This window comes from Colius striatus, chromosome W (assembly GCF_028858725.1).
Source record: "Colius striatus isolate bColStr4 chromosome W, bColStr4.1.hap1, whole genome shotgun sequence".
NCBI classification, from domain to species: Eukaryota; Metazoa; Chordata; class Aves; order Coliiformes; family Coliidae; genus Colius; species Colius striatus.
The window spans coordinates 9736380-9758840 of record NC_084789.1 but is presented as its reverse complement, the minus strand read 5'-3'; the positions used below and the strand labels follow the sequence as shown (position 1 = coordinate 9758840).

General features: G+C 44.6%; 1 pseudogene; it reads right to left on the bottom strand.

Moving 5' to 3' along the window:
• Positions 1-8496: 8496 nt before the first annotated feature.
• Positions 8497-15692, bottom strand: LOC133628611 (keratin, type I cytoskeletal 10-like; annotated as a pseudogene).
• Positions 15693-22461: the final 6769 nt, after the last annotated feature.

Sequence of the window (22461 nt, the reverse complement as noted above, 5' to 3'; positions counted from 1 at the left end):
CAGATCACTCAGCCCAACCCCACTGAGGGGACAAGATCACTACATACACAGTATGGATGATGCTTTATTCCAACTAATTGTTTACACCATGTGCTTTTCTCTGCTAACACAAGCACCTCCTTTCACTCCACCCCGTGCTCACCTCTTCTGTACCCTCCACCTCTTGTGTTACAACCGGAGATCTTCCAGACGCCTACAACACATCCCCTATCATGCACCAGCCTCGGGAAAAATTGAACGACACAATGGACTATTGAAGACCACGCTGAGAGCAATGGGGGGTGGGACATTCAAACATTGGGATACAAATTTAGAAAAGGCCACCTGGCTAGTCAACTCCAGAGGATCTGTCAACAGAGCTGGCCCTGCCCAATCGGAACTTTTACATACTGTAGAAGGGGATAAAGTCCCTGTAGTGCACATAAAAATCTTAGGGAAAGTAGTCTGGGTGAGTCCTACCTTGGGTAAAGGCAAACCCATTTGTGGGATTTTTTTGGCTCAGGGACCTGGGTACACTTGGTGGGTGATGCGCAAGGATGGGGAAATTCAGTGTGTACCTCAAGGAAATTTGATTTTGGGTGAAAATAGTCTGTGAATTCCATGAATTGAATTGTATTATGTTAGTTGTTAAATAACTTTGCTGTTATATGTCATCATTACCATAATTTCTCTATGCCATATCACTGACACTGCAGTAAGACCCACCCAGATCACTGAAGGATGGACCTGGACGAGCAAGATACAGAATGGTGGAATGTGAATTGGCGCCCAGTGACGTCCTCAAGATCAGTGCCTTCAACTTACAGAAACTAGGCATGATGTAGATGGTATAGAATAAGGAGTGGAATGTCCTGGTTTGGGCTAGGATAGGGTTAACTTTGATGAGGAAGTAGGAAGGGGTACAACATGGGCAGCTGACCCAGGCTGGCCAAGAGGTATTCGATACCATACTGATGTCATGCCCAGTACATATAGGCAGGGAGCTAGTTGGGGGCGACGCTGCGGAACTGCGAGTTCAGCTGCCAGTCAGGAGTGGTCATGTTGGACCCCAGGTGGTGAGCAACTGCGGCACGCGCCATTCCTTTTGTATATCCCCTCATTTACTGTTATAACTGTTTTTCCTGAACTTACTTCTTATTGCTGTTCTGTTAAATTGTTCTTATTTCAACCTATGAGGGTTTTTCTCCCGTTCCGCCGGGAGGGGGGGAGTGAGTGAGCACCCTCATGGCTCTTTGTCCCAAGCTGGACAAAACCATGACACATATTATTGTAGTTTTGTTTTATAGTCAAACAGCATTCCATTTAGCCACAGATAGCATTAGCCAAACTTATCTGCCAAACTTATCCTGGCTTGTTAGTAGAATGTATGTCCTACTTTAATCGGTGCATCTGGTCACAGTTTCGGTACTGTGATGATGCACTGTGTGCTCTCCTTTGGTGGGCAGATAAGGAGAAGACTGTGTCAGATCAGGTGCTCCGGAGCAAGAGACGAGCAAGTCAGCATTTTGCTTGGAGCTGCCAGCTAGGAAGAGTTGACACCTTATGGAGAGATCTGGGAAGTACCAAGATGTCTGCTCTGCCATATTTCACAGAATCACAGAATGGTAGGGGTTGGAAGGAACCTTTAGAGATCATCTAGTCCAACAGTCCTAAATCAGGTCCACCTAGATCAGGTCACACAGGAACATGTTCAGGCACTTTCTTCATTTCCTTGTTCTTCAGCACGGCAGCATTTACATGTAGTGATAATTTATTATTCCAGCTCCTCTTAAGTTTTTATGCAAAATCAAATACAGTGCTCACGAAAAACTTTTGCTTGAGTGTTGGTACAAACTGGATAAACTACCAGTTTTGCCCTGTGTTCAATTTCTCTTTCATCTGAAAAAAATCCCAAACCAAAACAGTATAAATGTTTTCTCAAGTGTTTCATGTTGGCGTTTCCTTATGTGATAGCAAGAGGGAAATGCCAGTGCAGATGGCAGTTAGAAAGTGAGAACTCAGGTGCAAAATTCATTGGGTTTAGTTTCAAGGAGGAGCCGTCTCTCAGTCTGGGGAGGGTTTGATCCATACTGCTCAGTCCAAGTGCCCAGTTGGGAAGAGGGAGCAGTAGGTTCATGTCTACAGACCTGAGTGGTTTGTACAGAGGTTTGGGCTACTACAGCAGCTACCAGGGTTAAATCACAGGCTGGGGAGAGCAAGGTGGCAAATCTGGCACAATACCGAGAAAGGTGTGTGTCCTGATAGAATGAACCTCTTTCTCCCTGGCACACAACAGCCAGAAACGCAGTGTCAGCCATTTCTGCTTGCATTTATTCTCCAGGCACTGACTGGAGCCAGGAGGCCATTCTGGGAGCTGCTTCTCACAATCCTGGCCACCAGGGATCATCCTTGCTGTTTCTCTGCTTCCAAGCCAAAATACCATCCTGCCTTTGCCCCTGGCTCTGTCTCTCTGCTTATTACAGCACATAAACTGAGCGTGAACTGAGGCATAAATGTTGTTCTTCCAGATTTGTGTGTATTAAGGAGTGGGATTTGGGGAAATGCACTTGTTTTTATGTTTCAATTTTTTTTTTTTAATTTCTCAGCAAAGGATTCCAAAATATTTCACATGTTCAGATGTGAGAAATGTTTGTGTCATGTCATAGACTATAAAAAGAGCTTTCAGGCAATCCACTTTTTTCATCCTGTGTGTGTCTCTGCACAGCTACAGTGGTTGGATATACAACTACTTCTCTGGTTGCCTCCCGAGAAGAAGAGATTCATGATAAAATTTGAATGCTATCATCTCAGCACCTGCTCTCAGCTCCATTTACAGTCACCCAAGAGCAGAGGTACTTCTTTTGTGTGGTCTCCCTCCCCAGACATTTCTTCTGTCTGACACAGAAGAAATGGAATTTGCTCAGACATACATATGTTACAAAAGTCCAGGTGAGGTCAGAAGACACGTCATTCCCTCCAGATGACTACAATGAAGATCTGTTAAGACATGTACGATTGACATTGTACTCCTCAGCAATCAACACATCTCTCATTTCAATGACTGACACATCTGGAGAGCTGCTGGAGACACCCCCAGGAATGGCTGCTAAGCCGATGTCATGGTTTGACATGATAGCCTTTTCTGTTAAGGGGGAGGGGGCTGTAAAGATGGCTCCTGTAAGAAGTTGCTCGAAACTCTCCCCAGCTCTGAGCCAGATCCACTGCTGAGGCTGAGCCAATTAGACATCTCCATGATCACTTTTTAAGAAGAAGCCGGAAGAGGAGGCTTCTTCCTGTTTCTTCCTTCTTCTGTCCCTTCCTCTTTTGGCTGGTGGTGGTGCAAGGAGTAGGAACAGTGAGAGAAACAACCATGCAGACTCCAAGGTCAGTGATGAAAGAGAGGAGGAGATGTGCTGGAGGAGAGACTCCCCTGCATTCTACAGAGAGGACAGGTAAAGCTGAGATTTATTTTCATTTCTTTAAAGACTCCGCATCAGTGGTAGAGACTCATTTCGATAATGACCCCGTATCAGGGGCAGAGACTCATTTTGCTAAAGCTGGCCTTGAACCAGGGGCAGCGATTCACTTCATTAAAGGCCCCGAGCCAGGGACAGTGACTATGGCCGGAGGAGGCCGTGTCCCGTGGCCCATGGGAGGGACCCAACCACTTCACTACAGACCTCGAGCCAGGGGCAGTGATTTTCTTCTTTAAAACTATGGCTGGAAGAGACCGTGTCCCGATGAAGGGACCCAATATCCACAGATGTAACTGTGGGAAAGAAGCCACGAAAAAGCAGCTAATTCAACTTATGCCCAGAAGAGGCCAAGTTCTGAGAGACGGACCCAATAACTGCAGAAACTGCAACCGTGAAGAATCCACGCCAGAGATATTTACCAAGTACTGCATCCCGTGTGAGGGACCCTGTATCGGCAGAAGCCGCAGCTGCTGGGAACAACCCACACCAGAGAAGTTCAGTAAGGACTGTATCCCAGGGGAGGAACCCTGTGTTGGAACAGGAGAAGAATGCCAGGAGTCGTTCTCCTCTGAGAAGAGAGAATCAGCAGAGACCATCTGTGAGAGACTGATCACATCCCCCATTCCCTGCCCCCCCGAGCCGTTGATGGGAGAGGAGGTAGAGATATTGGGAGCAGTGAGCTGGGCCCAGGAAGAAAGAAGGGATGGGGGAGGGAGATCTTAAAGTGCTGGTTGTAATTTTCTCATCATCCTACTCTCTTTTTGCTTTTTGTTCTTTTCTGTTTCTTGTAGGTAGTAGAATAAGTACTGGAGTCTGTTTTGCCTGGAACCGTAATTGGCAGTGAGCCCTCCCTGCCCTTGTCTCAATCCACAACATCCTTGGTTATCTTTTTCCTCCCATTTCAATGGGGCCTCTGCCATCCTAACGAGGGTGGGGGTGAATGGGGAGCTCCAAGCCAGAGACTGTCATGGTGCTTCGTTGCTAGCTGGGCCAAACCATGACAATGTCCCAGGAGAACATATTTCTACTGGCCTTATTACAAAGGAAAAAACTCAAAATAAACCCAGTTTTTCTTTTGTGGAAACAAGGCTCTTACCTGGTATATCTCCAGTCTTGCGGGGTGGTACTTGGGAGTGATTACTCTTGGCAGAGTAATCGTCTTGGTCTCCGAGGCATATTTAAGACCTAGGATCATAGTGTTAGCAAACTCTTTGTGATAATTATTTCACTTGCCTTACAGGAATTTTGCTAAACATGGTGGTATAAACCAATGAGTCGTTAGCCAGAAAGAAGTCATGGTCTGCATTTGAAAGATTGGAGCATGAGGTCTGGAGCCAACACAGTATCACATCAGAGAAGTGTTTAATAAGTGATGCCTATGGCTATTATGCAAATTATTAATGGTAATTAGAAGTTACAAGATAAAATCATATTCCAATATGGTTGCACAAAAATCACTGAAGCAACGCTTATGAAATTAAAATTCTGTCAAATTAGACACATCCTTCTTGTAGTTGACACAAGAAAACATTATCAACTTTGATAAGCGAGCAGAGTATGGAGGAGACAGGCTGTGCACAGGGCCAGCCACAGTTCCCACAGGACCAAACTCCACTGCCTACAACATCACTTGAAAATGTAACATCTTGGGGCCTCCTCTGTTGTAGTGGTGCAAGCAATATTCATTCAAAGATGTAGAGAAGCTAGGTAATGCATGTGCAGAGACATACAAGGGCAACATAGTACAACCAACAGAGTTGACTCAAAGCCACCCCTCCTTTGCTAGCTACTTCATAGAATGGTAGGGGTTGGAAGGGACCTTTAGAGATCATCTAGTCCAACCCCCCTGCAGAAGCAGTTTCACCTAGGTCAGGTCGCATATGCTTATATGCTGCTTCTGCCTATGTGATCACCCAGGGCCCAATTGATTACTTTGCAGCACCTGTTTCTGATACTTGGAAGTAGCTTGCCAGCTGCATTAACTTGTCCCTACCATCTTTATTCAAGCTGGCTGGTCCAAGCCACATTTCTGCCTACAATTCCCACCCTTTTCTTTTTGGACCAGACAGCCTTCAGCAACACATTTCAAAATTAAAGGTACATGAAGAAAACATAAATATTTTTACCCATGGCCATGAGTTTACAACAAAAGGTCAATAACAGCTACATCGCTGAACAATATAATACAAAAATCCATAAACTGAAAATAAACAATCTGATATATGTTGCTAGGAGAGACACATACTGGCAAGAAGGGATGAGTTCTCTGTAACTCCACTAATATTTCTGTTTCCTGAATGTAGTTTCGGACTTTTCTTCAACTTCTTTAGCATGTTTATCTGTGAGCATTATCTGTAAGACGTTTCCTTAACTGGCCTTAACTATTATTTTCTCAATTGATTCTAGTCTCGTGGTAATTGTTTTTTGCAAATTATATGGCTAAAATATCCACTCCAAGATCCTCAATGGGTCTTTCGCTACTGAATCCCATTGCATCAAGAGTACCATTACATGCTGGTTTTGACTTATCACAGCAATGTTAATTGACAAGTCAGGATCATATAGATGACTGTAGTTATTGACTATCTTGTTTCCTATCTTTTCTATTGCTTGTATTTGCTGCCGGGACAGTTTTTGTGCACTGTCAGCCTCTACTGAGCCTTTTAACAAAGGCATTAGTGGTGCAAGTTCCTCATTCGTGATACCACATATGGTTCGTACCCATTGGATATCACCTATTAGCTTTTGAACGTCTGTTAAATTAGCAATTTCTGTTTTAATTGACAACTTCTGAGGATAAATACACGCACCGGTGATATTACCTAAATATTTCCAAGAGGTGTGCATTTGTACCTTCTCTGGCGCGATCACCAACCTGGAGATGCTCAACTGTCACTTCACTTCTTGTAGAATCTGATGCTGGTCCAGGTCTTTTCCTGCAACCAAGATATCATCCATATAATGAGGGTAATTTTTGCACAGAGGTGCTAGTGCCCAGGCAACATAAGTTTGACAAATAGTTGGCGAGTTCTTCATTCCCTGAGGTAAAACAGTCCATTGATATCGTTTTGCTGGCTCTTGTTTGTTAATAGAGGGTACTGTAAAAGCAAAATTCTCACTGTCATTCTCATGTAGGGGAACTGTGAAAAAACAGTCCTTTAGGTCAATCACCAACAGGGGCCATTCTTTTGGAAGCATTGCAGGAGAGGGTAATCCTGGCTGTAAAGCACTCATGTCCTGCATCACTGCATTAACAGATCTTAGATCGTGTAACAGTCTTTATTTCCCTGATTTTTTAGGGATAGTGAAAATTGGTGTATTCCATGGACTAGTGGATGGCTTAATATGACCTTTTTCTAATTTTTCATATACTAATTCATGAATCTGGGTGAGCTTTTCTTTGCTTAGCGGCCATTGATCAATCCAAACTGGTTTATCTGTGAGCCAGGTTAACTTCAGGATTGGTCACCATTAAAAATTTTCATTTGACAAACGAAAGCCCATTTGGCTTAAGGCGTCTCTACCTAAAAGTCAGACTGAAGTGTTCATTACATAGGGTTTAATTTGTACACATTTATTCTTTTTGGTTGCCGTCCGCAGGAGAGCCTGCAGGATCTTTTGGCAATCATGGTTAGCAATTAGCAACTGCTAAGTGTAATCCCATTTCCGCTTTTACTTCAGCCGACATGTTTGGTATATGATCCAGAGCTGCTCTTAGACAGTCTAAAAAGGTCATAAAAGGTTCATTTGGTTTCTGTATAATGGTTGTGCATGAGGGAACTGGCACCCCCATGTCAGGGACGATCTTAAACACTTGACGAGTCAGTGTCTGTGTTTGCTGCAAAATAGCTTAATGGAGTCGGGCTTGTACCTGAGGGTCAGCGAACGGTCCTTTTCCTAACATCATATCCGCTGTTTCATATCTTCTCCGTTCCTTATGAATTCTTCCTGTAACAATTGTCTTTGTTGATCTTCCCCTTCACTAGATGTTGGGGGTGATGATGGAAGAGGAATACACTCAGGGGTTGATGAGCTCAGGGGCAATGGCAGAACCATAGTAGTGTGGGCAAAGCATACCTTTCGTTCTCTGCCAGGTACTCCTTCAGGCATGGCAGCAGGATGGGACAGGGCAGGTGCTCTCACATACATACTCTCCTCCTCTACAGGTGGAGTCAAGGGTATTATGATATTATCACCTCCAAAGAGTCTCTTAGTATTTTCTTCTAGAGGTGGAGCCAATGGTACTATAAAGTCACCACCTCCAAAGAACCTTTTAGCATCTACTGGGAATGCAAATGGTATAGCATTTTCTGCTTTCATGGCAGCAGCTGTAGCATGCTCAGCTTCTAGCTGTTGTAGAATGGATGATACCAGTTCACACAGGCCAATAGCATTATTCAACACATCTCCTAGATTTTGCCAATGTCCCATTTCATACACTTCCTGTGGGGAGACGAAGAGATCTACTTCCTGTCCCCATCTTACAAGTCTTAACAAATCCTCTCTTTCATAATTGAATCCTTTCTCAGCAAAGATATGCTGGAAGGTGTCAATAGGGTTTTCCTCTTTGCTCATCATCTTTCCCATTATACTAGTTTAATCCGTTCACTTGCCTTTTCAGACAGGAATACAGGCGATTTAGAGAATTGAGGTAATGCACATGCAGAGACATACACAGGCAACATAATACAACCAACAGACTTGACTCAAAGCCACCCTTTGTTTGCTAGCTACTTCCTTATATGCTGCTTTTGACCATGTGATCACCCAGGGCCCAATTGATTACCTTGCAGCACCTGTTTCTGATAATTGGAAGTAGCTTGCCAGCTGCATTAACTTGTCCCTACCATCTTTATTCAAGCTGGCTGGTCCAAGCCACATTTGTGCCTACAGTAAAGTTGCTTACAAGGCAACTTTTTCATCTCAAAGAAAGCATTAAGATGGACTAAAGATTATGCAGGATTCCCAATCTATAACACAGATCCTTGATACTTGGATTTATTCTCTAGTTGATTTAGAGATCTACATACATAAGGTCCTGCTATTGTCCTTCCAACAAGCACCGGTAGGTCTGAATGTCCTGTTCCAGATGGCACTTGACGTCCAATAAGGTCTTGTATTTCTGATTCTGACACTCTATTTCTGTTCTGATTTCAGCTCATTGCTGCTCCACACATGTGATCTGGTTCTGCAGCTCACCGAGGAGGATGTTTTACTGACATTCAGTCTCAGACATAGAGGATTCCAAATTATTTCTCTGATAAACAAGACAACCAAAGAAAGAAACAACATGCATTTAAGTGTCACCCTAGAGGTTATTATTTCCAATGCATAAATAAAAGAGCTATTCACCACCATCATGATGATTGGTAGGCTGTTCATGCTAAGAAATCCAGCAGTAAGCCATGTCACAGCTGTATGTAGTAAGCTTACCACCTACCTGGCTGAGCTGAGCCTGGAGATTGATTTCCAGAACTTGCAACTGGCGTCTCAATTCGGTAACCTGGTTCTTGCACGTCTTTACCCCCTGACCACTTGTAATAACCTCCCGATTCACCTTCTCAATCTGAAAATCACCAATGCAAAACAAAGGGCTTCAGAGAATATCTGTGTAAATTGGACTTGCTTTTACAGAAGCAGAATACAGTGAGTATCAAGCAAAAAGGAAAGTGAGCAGGGTGAGTTCTCTGTGCACTGATCATTAGCTGCCAGCTTCAACTGCTTACTCGTTTTACAAATCCGATTAACCTCATGGCTATTAAGTCTCTTTAATTCAAACATGAAATATCTCAGTTCCAACAACACACCACAAGGCCTTGCAGCAAATGCTGCTGTTGCAGATGGGACATAACAAACTGGTTAGACAGGCCTGTGTCTTCTGTGGAGCACAGGATATAATGAGTGCTGATCTTGGGCTTCACTGTGATACAAGAACTGCTTATTGTCTCCATGTCTGTTTTCTGGAATGCTCTTGTGCCCCAAAATGTGTATGTCAGTTTGTTTCACAGACGTGTGTCGTTTACCTTGCATTCATACCAATCCTCAACTTCCTTGTGGTTGCACGCTATCAGTGTTTCATACTGGCATCTCAAATCCTCCAAGATTTGCCTCAGATCTGGTCCAGGGCAGGCACTGACTTCCACACTCACATCTCCAGTTGATTGTTTTCTCAGGCAATTAATTTCCTGGAAATATAACCAGACATGTACTGGCTTTTGAAAGATGACACAGAAGAGCAGAGCTTGGTGGCTACGAACAGCACTCCCTGCAAGGGGTGCCTCCCAGTCATGGCCACAAAAAGCACTGGAAGATGATGCAAGTGTTTTCCCCAACGACTCTGCTAGGTAATCTCTTTTCTTATCCACTGGAGTCAGCAGCAACTTTCACCCCCTCTGTCACTCACAGTGCTAGTGCAGCCCTGAGAGCAGCACCTGCCTCTCTGTCAGAGCTCCCACACCTCCCATGAGTCCAACAGGTCTGAGCCCCAGAGCTGTCTGATGGGAAAGCTGTGGTGTGAAAGTGGCTGATCTTTACTTTTAAATTTAGAGCACATGCATGTAGTCAAAGATTTCTGTCAGGGCCATGGTGCTCATCAGGAAAGGGCAGGACCCTACCTCCTCGTGGTTCTTCTTCAGGCAGCAGAGCTCCTCGCGCAGTGACTCCAGCTGTGCCTCTAGGTCAGACCTGCAGAGAGTCAGCTGATCCAGGACTTGGCATAAGCCACTGATGTCAGCTTCCATGCTCTGGCGCAGAGCCAACTCCATCTCGTACCCGGGAGCGAGAAAGAAAGCAGAAATTCAGCAAGGTAGCATCTCACGTGTGGAGTTCGTGCCAAGATCTCCTTGCCCAACTGCCCGCTCTAAACTGTGTTTTGTTGTCTAAGCTGAATGAACTCTGCATTAGATTTCTGTCCTGCACTTGATGTCTGTTTTGTGAAAGCTTCTCTTCCTCATCTATTGTTTTCCTGCTCCTGATCACTGTACGTTTACTATCAGTTGCATTTCTGTTTTGCTGATCCAAATCTGCACAGTTCTCTGATGGAAATGCACCAACCTTAACACTAAGGACCACTCCCTGCAACAATGTTGATCCCCAGCTCTCACCAACAAACACTGTTGCTAAATATTTTACCTGAGAACACTAATTAAAGGAGGGATAGTGACCAAGACCAAAATGCCTTTCATCATTCCATCCTGGCCTAATGTAGCATTTTAGCTAGACTTGTCTGAAGTCTCTGTAATTAGCACACCAAGACTCCATAAGTAGGATCTAAAGGAGTAGGGAGAAGACAGAGGGATTCATCTACATAGAAGGGCACTCACTTCATATGGAAGTAATCAGCAGCAATCCTGCTGTTATCAATGTCCAGAGTTATTTTGTTACTATCAATGGTTGCACAGACAATCTGGAAAAGAGCAGACCATGAGAGATGTCTCACTGCTGTTATACTTCATAAGTCTATCTAGTTTGCAATTAGGTAGTAACTCTTGAAAATTTCCATTTTCTATTACTTTTTTAGTTAAGTAGCCTTGTTCCTTGAACATAGCAGATGCAGGAGGTAGCTTTGCCTTCTTAACTTTAAGTCAGTAAAAAAAGGTCTATTGTGTAGAGGTTAAGACCTAAACAGTTCATAGGATCATAGAATCATAGAATCATAGAATGGTAGGGGTTGGAAGGGACCTTTAGAGATCATCTAGTCCAACCCCCCTGTAGAAGCAGGGTCACCTAGATCAGGTCACACAGGAACATGTCCAGGCGGGTCTTGAAGACCTCCAAGGAAGGAGACTCCACAACCCCTCTGGGCAGCCTGTTCCACTGCTCCGTCACCCTCACAGTGAAATAGTTTTTTCTTATATTTAAGTGGAACCTTTTGTGTTCCAGCTTCAGCCCATTACCCCTTGTCCTGTTGCTAGCTACTATAGAAAAAAGGGATGTCCCAATCTCCTAACACCCACCCTTTAGATATTTATAAATGTTAATAAGATCTCCCCTCAATCTCCACTTCTCCAGACTAAACAGCCCCAGTTCCCGCAGCCTTTCTTTATATGAAAGATGTTCCAGTCCCCTGATCATCTTGGTGGCCCTGCGCTGGACTATCTCCAGAAGTTCTCTGTCCCTCTTGAGCTGAGGAGCCCAGAACTGGACACAGGACTCCAGAGTAGAGGGGGAGAGTAGAGGGGGAGAAGAACCAGGGCAGAGTAGAGAGGGAGAAGAACCTCCCTCAACCTGCTGGCCACACACTTCTTGATGCATCCCAGAATGCCATTGGCCTTCTTGGCCACAAGGGCACATTGCTGGCTCATGTTTAGCTTATTATCAATCAGGACTACCAGGTCTCTCTCTGCAGAGCTGCTCTTCAGCAATTTGACCCCCAGCCTGTATTAGTGCATGGGGTTGTTCCTTCCCAGGTGCAGGACTCTACACTTGTCCTTGTTGAACCTCATGAGGTTCCTCTCTGCCCAACGCTCAAGCCGGGTCTGATCCCGCTGAATGGCAGCACAGCCTTCTGGGGAATCAGACAGTCCTCCCAGTTTGGTGTCATCAGCGAACTTGCTGAGGGTACACTCTGTCCCCTCATCTAGATCGTTGATGAAGATGTTGAACAAGACTGGCCCCAGAATCAATCCCTGTGGAACTCCACTGGCCACAGGCCTCCAATTCAATTGTGCCATTGATCACCACCCTCTGAGCTCTGTCATTCAGCCAGCTCTCGATCCACCTCACTTTCCACTCATTCAAGCCACACTGCCTGAGCTTTCTGATGAGGAGACAGTGTCAAAAGCCTTGCTGAAGTCAAGGTAGATGACATCCGGTGCTCTCCCCTCATCTAGCCAGCTGGTTGTGCACTCATAGAAGGATATCAGGTTGGTCAAACAGGATTTCCCCTTGGTGAAGCCATGTTGACTCCCCTTGATAACCATCTCTTCCTTCATATGTTCAGGGATAACATTCAGGATGAGTTGTTCCATCACTTTTCCAGGGATGGAGGTGTGGGTGATCGACCTGTAGTTTCCTGGGTTGTCCTTCTTGCCCTTTTTGAAGAATGGAGTGACATTGGCCTTTCTCCAGTCCTCAGGCACTTTGCCTGTCCTCCATGATTGTTCACAAATGATGGAGAGAGGCTTAGCAATCACATCAGCCAGCTCCCTCAGCAAAGGGATTCAGTACTTCGGTCTTCTCTGCATCCTCAGACACCAGGGCACCCTCAGTGTTTAGCAGCGGGCCCACATTCCCCCTCGCCATCCTTCTGCTGCTGATGTACTTGAAAAATGCCTTATTACTGTCCTTAACTTCCCTGGCTAAATTAAATTCTAGAAGAGCTCCAGCCTTTCTAGTTGCACCCCTGCATGCCCTGGCAAGGTTCCTATACTCTTCCCAAGAAGCCAGCCCCTGTTTCCACCTCTCATAGATGGCTGCTTTCTGCCTGAGTTGTCCCAGCAGATCCTTGCTCATCCATGGAGGCCTCCTACCTCCTTTTCCTCCTTTCTTGCACATTGGGACACACTGATCCTGGGCTTGGAGGAAGTGGAGCTTGAAGATTGACCAGCTCTCATTGACACTTCTGTCTTCTAGAATCATATCCCATGAGATCCGTCCAAGTAGATTTCTGAAGAGGTCAAAGTCAGCTCGCCTGAAATCCAGGGTCACAGTCCTGCTTTGTGTTCTGCCCCTTCCACACAGGATCTTGAACTCCACCATCTCATGGTCACTGCAGTTGAGGTTGCGTCCAACCTTCACATCCCCAACCAGGCCCTCCGTATTTGTCAGTACCAGGTCCAGCAACAAACTCCTCCTTGTTGGTTCCTCTATCACCTGTAACAGGAAGTTGTCGTCAACAATCTGTTGGAACCTCCTGGACTGTATGTGCTTGGCTGTGTGGCTATCCCAGCAAATATCAGGGTGCTTGAAGTCCCCCATGAGGACCAGGGACTGTGATCGTGAGGCAGCTCTCAACTGTTCGTAGAAGGCCTCATCCACATCCTCCTCCTGATCAGGTGGCCTGTAGCAAACTCCTACAACAATATCACCTGCCTTGCCCTGCCCATTAATTTTTACCCAGAAGCACTCTACCCGCTCGTCATTCCCACCCAGGCACAGTTCGGTGCAAAGTAATTGCTCCCTCACATAGAGAGCAACTCCACCTCCATGCCTTCTCAGTCTGTCTTTCCTGAGCAATATGTAACCCTCCATGGCTGTACTGCAGTCATGGCAGCTGTCCCATCACGTCTCTGTGACCGCAATGCGGTCGTAGCCCCGCATCTGCACCCACATCTTCAGTTCCTCCTGCTTATTCCCCAGGCTGCGTGCATTGGTGTAGAGACAGCACAGGGGCTTACTCAAACACAGAGATTTCGCTGGATGGATGCAGGAGGTTCCTGTTTCTCAGGGTGGTCAGCCTTACATATCTCAGCCCAGTGTGCACATGAAGGGCACTTATCATTGCATTCCCTGTCCTGTCCTGTTTCCTAGCTAGAGGGGACAGCTTGTTCTGTTTTGCTTCTCCCCTCACCCCCCAAGTCCCTTAGTTTAACATCCTCTTGATGAAGTTGGCTAACCTACTCCCAAATATTCTAGTGCCTTTACGGGAGAGATGAATCCCATCCCGTCCTATCAAGCTGTAGTCCCCAAAGAAGGACAGGAGTTGTGAGATGGGACTTCCCATCTGGGACTTCCCAGTTTCAAGATGTGAAGGAAAATTCCAAAGATGCTTCAGAAAGAACCTAAAGAAACTTCCTTAAGACGTTATATCTCAACTGACGTTCCAGCTGATGTATACTGGGCTTCAAGCTTAAGGATCTTCAGGGAGGATAGTTGGAACGTGTCTTTAAGCCTTAAGATTAACCATAACACTCATTGTGGACCTATTAGTATGAAACTGTTTGAGCCACTATGGCAATCAATTTCAAATTCTCAACTTTTCCCTCCTAGGAGCTGTAAAGCTTCTTTTGATACAGCATTTTCTATGTATGTTTTGTTCTATAGTTCTCTTTGCTTTGCTTTCCCTATGGGACTGACACCACTACATTTCTTCAAAGCACACTTGGTAATACCATATTTGTAACTGTCCAGTCAAAAAACAAGGTAACAAAGCATCCTTTTCCTTTTTAAGAGTATTCTCTCACCTGTATGACCTTGCAACATGCATCTTTGATATGCGCCCGCACTCAACAATGTCATAGGGAAAGTCGCCAAAATTTGTTTGTGAAGACATTTAGTGGCACCAATGTAACCTCTAACAATTGCAGTAGATTCTAAACAAAAATTCAGAAATAAGCTTTAAATAGGGGAGGTGTTGCAGCAGAGAGGAATCAAATACAACCAATATGATCGATAAGCATGATTCGTTTATTGCAGCTCTACGCTTGATTAATATAACACTAACTCATGAATATGGAAATACACACACTATGATTGGTTTGATATAACTGAGGGCATTACATAAGACAGATATTTTTGTGGTTTACAAAGTACTTTTTCAGATCCTTTTTCCCAGGCATCTGTCCCTGTTTATGAGTTACAGATAACCGCCAAGGATACATCGTCCTTGCCTAAAATTAGTTTTTGCCATCTGCAGCTGGCCAGATTACTACATTTGCTTATTAGCTGGTGCCACTAAGGTCTGCAAGCATACCTAACATATTTACAGTTTCAGCTCTGCTTTGTTCTGTTTTATCTCACTGATGGGAACATGACCTTTTAATGTAAGCCACTCTTCCACAGGGAGGAATAACTGAAAAAAGGGATTACCTGATTTTGAAGATCTTCAATTTCTTTGTAATAGTAGCTGTAGTCCCAAGGCTCACGGGACAGACCCTGTGTAGCATACCGCTCTCTTATTCTGCATTCCAGTTCAGCATTTTCCTTCTCTAAGCACTTCACCTTGTCCAGATAGGAAGTCAGACAGTCATTGAGATTTTGCATGGTGACCTTCTCATTGCATGATGAAAGCAAACAGTCGCCACCAAGACCACCATCAACCACACCGCCTCTAAGGCCAAAATCAAGGCCATTGCTATAGTAGTTACCACCTCCATAGCTCCCACCAGCCAAGCTACTAACACTCAGTCCCCCTCCATAATTCACTCCACCACAGTAACTCCTTCCAGAAAGAACTCTGCTACTGCCTATTGTATAATAAGAAATCCATGCTCCACCACCACCACCAATGATACAACTGCCACCACTGCTCCTGCCTTTGCTAGACATAGTAATCATCTCCTTAATGTTGCAAATCATGGCAACAGCAGTTGGAAATGCAAGCAGAAGCGCAAAGCAAGATGCAGAACTTGATATTAAATCAGACTGCAAGTTGTCCATTGCCATGAAATTTTATTTATACCTTCCATAGTGGGTGTCACCATTGTTTCTTCTTCCCATAATGATAGCTACTCTAGCCCTTGGTACCAAGAATAATTTCTCAAAGGGAAGTTTCCTTTCAAGAATCCTGGTAGACCAGAAAGATACTTTACATATCTCTTGCTAATTTCAAAAATACATTAGCAATAATGTTGTAAGAATCATCAGCTTTTTGTTGATGATGCAAACTTTACAACATTAAGCCAGGAAAAACACAATCTTAAATTATATACCACAAAGAAATCATTAAAGGTTATTGCCCATGAGATCACCCAGGGCCCAATTGATTAACTTGCAGCACCTGTTTCTGAAGCAGCATGCCAGCTGCATTAACTTATCCCTACCATCTTTATTCAAGCTGTCTGGTCCAAGCTACATTTGTGCCTACAATTCCCCCCTTTTTCTTTTTTGAACCAGCCAGCCTTTAGCAACACATTTCAAAATTAAAGGTACATGAAGAAAACAAAGTATTTTTATCCATGGCCATGAGTTTACAACAAAAGGTCAATAACAGCTACATCGCTGAACAATACAATACAGAAATCCATAAAGTCAAAATAAACATAATGTGATATGTGTTGCTAGGAGGGACACACACTGGCAGGAAGGGATGAGTTCTTGGTAGCTCCACTCATATTTCTTTTTCCTGATGTAGTTCTGGACTTCTCTTCAGATCCTTTAGCATGCTGATCTGTGAGCATTATCTGTAAGATGGAAGTATCTCTTCATCTGTAGAAAATACACCATTTTTGTTTTCAAGCTTGTAGGTTATGTAAAGATAGGAGTTATTTGAGTTTATGGAATGTTAGTAATTATATAAATATATATTGTAAGTAATAAAGTTAGCTTTGGCCTTTAGGTTTGTTGTGTCAGTATGGAAAAGCACTGAGGACAGTGGAAAATTACAACATGCAGAAGTAAGCACAAAAGTACAGGAATTTGTGGTTACAGATAAGAACATTCTGTTTAGTAACAGGATCTTAGGACCCTGTTAGGTAAACTTTGAAACTTATCTAGTCTTGTGACACAACAATCTCTTGGCAGAATCGTATGTTTTTTATTAGCCTATTAGGAGCTCAGCTTTTGCAATTGTACCAATTAGCAAGTGACATGTTGGCCTTAAGAATATATAAATATGTTGCCTGTATTCAATAAAGTGGACACTTTGCTTGTATCAAGTTGCGTCTCCGTCTCTCCATCGCGGCAAATGGTGACCCCGACGTGATCTTTTGTGAAGAGTCCGTCGGAGACAGATAATTACCTATCTGGTGGCGTGCTGCGAGTCCCGCAGAACTGAAGGAGCTGCTGAAACGAAGCAGGAAAAGCCGGCTAATCACCCCCGTCTGGAACGAGAGGTGAGCTGCGGGAAACTGAAAAATGGGGAATCAGACAAGTTCTCCTGAAAGAGACGTTTATGAACTAATGGAAGCTTTGCTTGAAAAGCATGGAAAAAAGACCATTTCGGGTCAGGATCTTAAGTTGATCCTTAAATGGGTCCAGGTTAAGATCCCCACGGTTACTGCCTCTTCAATTTTTACTCAGGAACTTTGGGATGATGTGGGGGTAAGATTATGGGACGCAGCTACTTCTGGAAATGAGGAGGCACAACGAATGCTTCCACGGTGGAGATCGATTTATGAGACGGTAAAAGCGCAGGAGCAAAGCCAGGGAGGCTTGGAGGGGGGAGCGCAGCCCTCAGCACCACCATTTCCCGCTGTTTCGTCACCCCCCCCGTTAGCTTGTGCTGCAGGTTACCCACCGGAGGATGATCCTTTTGATCCGGGACCCATTGACCTTGAAAAAGAGCCTGATCTTTTCCCTCCTGGCCCCCATGATGTTTGGGGAGAGATTAAGCGCCAAGCGCTGAAGGAAGGGGGGGGGCGGCTCAATGGGAATCGCTATCTTTCTCAGTGATTAAGGAATTGCGTCGTACGGTTACTGAGCACGGACTGTCCTCTCCTTATTTTGTGAGTCTTTTGCCTTCTGTATTCGATACATATGTCATGACGCCGCATGATTTAAAATCTCTTGTGCGATTGTTGTTAACCCCGACTCAGTATACAATGTGGGAATCTCAATGGAGGTCAAGGCTACAAACAATTTTATTGGGGTATGCGGGGCACGCTAATGCCGCTTTAGCAGCTTTAACTATGGAACATCTTACTGGGACAGGGCAATACGCAGACCCAGCCGCTCAGGCTAGAGACATCCCCCGAGACGCTTTAGAAGCGGTCCGGGAGGAAGCGAGAAGAGCCTTAATGAAAGTCCCTGATTCTCAAAAGCCTCAAAAGGCGTTTACTAATATCACCCAAGAGCCTCGAGAATCGTATATGCAATTTATAGATAGGCTGAAACAGGCTCTAGATCGGCAAATAGATAATGCCGAAGCTCGGGAGATCCTATTGCTGAAATTAGCAGTAGAAAACGCTAACGCCGATTGCAAAAAACTTTTAAAATCGCTCCCGAATCAAAACCCTACGATAGTTGAGATGATTGAGGCTTGTAACAGGATTGGCACAGTGGATCACAAATATGAGGCCATGGCCACTGCTTTCGCTGCTATGCAAGGGCCGATGGGAGGTAGTGAAGAACAGAATTGTTATGGTTGCGGAAAACCAGGGCATTTCAAAAGGAATTGCCGTAACACTGGGTCTGGAAAAAGACCCCCGGTTTGCCCTAAATGTCAGAAGGGACGGCATTTTGCGAACCAATGCAAATCCAAATTTGATGTGAATGGGCGTCCTATACCGGGAAACCGGCAGCTGAACGCGAATCCGCGGCGCGTGCAGACACAAATTCCGCGACCGGCCCCGGTGCCCCTCCGTACGCAGGGGGGGGGGCAGGAAACCGGAGGGTTTCTGACCTCTGCCCAGCAACCACAGGGAGCGCCGGCTTGGACCTGGCAACCTCCCACACAGTAACTTTACTTGATTCCTCTGTTCACCTGTTATCTACTGAAGTTACTGGCCCTTTACCACCATAGACTCAAGCATTATTAATAGGGAGGTCATCTGCTACCCTGTCGGGTCTTTTTGTATTGCCAGGAGTAATTGATTCTGATAGTGAATCGGAAATTAAAATCATGGCTTGGACTCCGTTTCCACCTTGTACCATACCAAAAGATAGTAAAATAGCACAATTGATTTTAATCCCTAAAGTAACTAGCCTCCAGTCTGATGGCCAGCCGAAACAAAGGCAGGGAGCTTTTGGCTCTACAGGAGTGCCTGAGATTTTATGGGTTCAATCTATCACCCAGAAGCGCCCCATGTGCCGCTGTGCTTTAGTTCGCGGGGATCACCGAGTGGTTTTAAGTGGAATCATTGATACAGGGGCAGATGTTACAGTTATTTCCCAAGCTAAGTGGCCCCCACAATGGCCACTGGCAAATGTTTCTCAGGCGCTGGCTGGGATAGGGGGCTATGGAACTAGCCGACAAAGCTCTGATTTGATTCAGATTCAGGATTCGAACGGTCAAACAGCTTCTGTTAAACCATTTGTTTTACCTGTCCCTATGGTTTTATGGGGACGCGACGTGTTATCTCAATGGGGAATGTTTATTTAAACTACCCAAAAGCCTTTTTAGGTGGGGCCATTGCAGGGCGTGAAACCCTAAAATTAACTTGGAAGACTAATTCTTCTATTTGGGTCGATCAATGGCCCCTACCTATAGAAAAACTTCACGCCCTCCAAGAGTTGGTTGCAGAACAGCTCTCTGAGGGGCATATTGTTCCCTCTACAAGTCCCTGGAATTCGCCAATTTTTGTTATCCGAAAACAGATTGGCAAGTGGCGCTTGCTCCATGACTTGAGAAAAATTAATGATGCTATGGAGAACATGGGAGCCCTACAATCCGGGCTACCATCACCAACCATGATTCCTCGTGATTGGCATTTAACTGTCATTGATCTTAAAGATTGTTTTTTTAATATCCCACTGCATCCAGACGATGCCCCTAAATTTGCCTTTTCAGTCCCTAGCATCAATATGCAAGCCTCTTTGCAGAGATACCACTGGGTTGTGCTGCCACAAGGAATGAAAAATAGCCCCACAATATGTCAATGGTTTGTAGCGAGAATGCTTAGCCCTGTTAGGGTTGCAGTACCTAAAGTACTGATATATCATTACATGGATGACATTCTAGTGGCAGCTCAGCGCCAAGAAGTCATGGAGGAGGCCGTAGCCCTTGTCATGGCTGCTGTAAAATCAGCAGACCTCTGTATCGCACCAGAGAAAGTACAAAAATTACCACCTTGGAAATATCTAGGATGGCGTATTAGAGCTCAGACTATTGTTCCACAACCTTTACAGATTCATGCTAATGTAAGAAATTTACATGACATACAAAAGCTGTTGGGAACAATTAACTGGGTACGGCCTTTACTTGGTATCACAAATACAGATCTAAGTCCATTATTTCAAATGCTTAAAGGGGATACAGACCTATGCGCCCCACGGAGCCTTGACAATGCGGCTATGAGTGCGTTACAAAAGGTTGCCACAGCAATTACCAGCAGACAAGCGCAGCGGTATGCACCTGAGTTGTCTTTTCAACTCATCATTTTAAACCCTGTGCGGCAACCTCATGCGTTGATCTTTCAGTGGGACAACCAGAAACCGGACCCTTTGTTAATTATTGAGTGGATTTTTCTACCCAACCAAGCTACAAAAACTATTTCGACACAGCATGAAATGTTTGCATCCCTTGTCATCAAGGCTCGACAGAGACTGTTAACTTTGGCAGGGTCAGATTTTACCCTTATTTGCTTACCAGTAACAGCAGTTTATTTGCAATGGTTATTGCAACAATCGGATGCTTTGGGGACAGCTTTAGTCAACTATGCAGGTCAACTTACCTCGCATCCACCTTCTCATAAACTGTTACACGCTGATTTTCACCTATTGCCGATGCCAAAAAGAAGTGATCAGCCTCTACAGGCCTTTACTGCTTTTACAGATGGATCGGGAAAAACCCACAAGTCTGTCATTCTTTGGTGGGATGATAAGTCTGGACGTTGGGACTCTGATGTAGAAACTGTACAGGGTTCTCCTCAAATAACAGAATTGTCGGCTGTGGTTCGTGTCTTTCGGAAATGGTCTATTCCTCTCAATGTAATTACTGATTCTGCTTATGTTGCAGGAATTGTTCAACGAGCAGAGCCCTCGGTACTCCGTGATGTCTCTCATGTCGCCTTATTCACTCTGTTACAAGAACTTATCTTTCTTTTAAATTCTCGCCGTCATCCCTATTTTATTATGCATGTTAGGTCCCATACCTCCTTACCTGGGTTTATTGCAGAAGGAAACCGACAGGCTGATGTGCTTACGTTACCCGTACAGGTGTTACCTGACCGTTTAGCACAAGCTCGACTTAGCCATTCTTTTTTTCACCAAAATGCCGGAGGCCTAAAACGACAGTTTAACCTTACGCCTCAGCAGGCTAATAGTATTATTGCCACTTGTCCCGACTGTCAAAGACATTCTTTTCCTTCTATAGCAGGAGGGGTTAATCCCAGGGGTTTGCAAAGCCTTCAATTATGGCAAACAGATGTTACCCATTTTGCCGAATTTGGGCGTTTGAAGTATATTCACTGTTCTATTGATACATTTTCTGGAATGCTGTTTGCTTCTTGCCATGTCGGAGAGAAGGCACGAGATGTACGCAAACATCTAATGTGTGCTTTTGCCACTCTGGGAGTGCCCTCCCAGATAAAAACAGACAATGGCCCTGCATATATCTCTAAATCTTTAACTGATTTCTTTGTATCCTGGGGAGTTTCGCATACCACTGGCATTCCTCACTCCCCCACGGGTCAAGCTCTGATAGAGCATTCTCATCAAACCCTCAAGCGGTTATTACAAAAACAAAAAGGGGGAGTAGGAACTGACACACCAGGAGAGAGATTACAGAAAGCCTTGTATGTTTTTAATTTTTTGAATTGTTCTTTGTTAGATAACAATCCCCCGGTAGTTCGACATTTTAGCACAAACAATCTCTTTGAGCCCAGGGTGAAACCTCCAGTTTTGGATCGAGATCCAGAATCAGGTAAGATAATGGGACCCTATCCCCTTATTACGTGGGGTAGAGGTTATGCTTGTGTCTCCACAGAAAGAGGTCCTCGCTGGATTCCAGCAAAGACTGTGAGACCCTTTAGAGAAACATTACAGCAGCGGTTAGCCGACGACACCTCGGAATCGGTGAACAAAGATGAGAACACTGCTCCTGAATGACATCAATTTCGGAAATTAATAAGTGGGAACTCTAGTGTCCCCATTGTGGACTGTGTAACTTTTGGCACAATGTACAAGAGGGAGTGGATGGATTTGATGGATGGTTAGCATCTTGGGGAATTACGGGATGGTTAAAAGACTTGTTTAAACAAGGAGTTTTGATTTTTTTTTGATAGTTTGTATATTGTTAGTAATAATTCCATGTATTTTGCAGTGCTTGAAAAAATCTATAGCTGCTTCTGTCAATAAGATTCTTTTTGTATAACAGCAAGACCTGGTAAAAACTTCTAGTGCAGAGGAGCTAGTGAGACGAGATGTTCTTGAGCTAGTCGGACGCAAACCTTGGGAAGTAGATGATGCTTAAAAACAAAAAGGGGGAGATGTAGGTTATGTAAAGATAGGAGTTATTTGAGTTTATGGA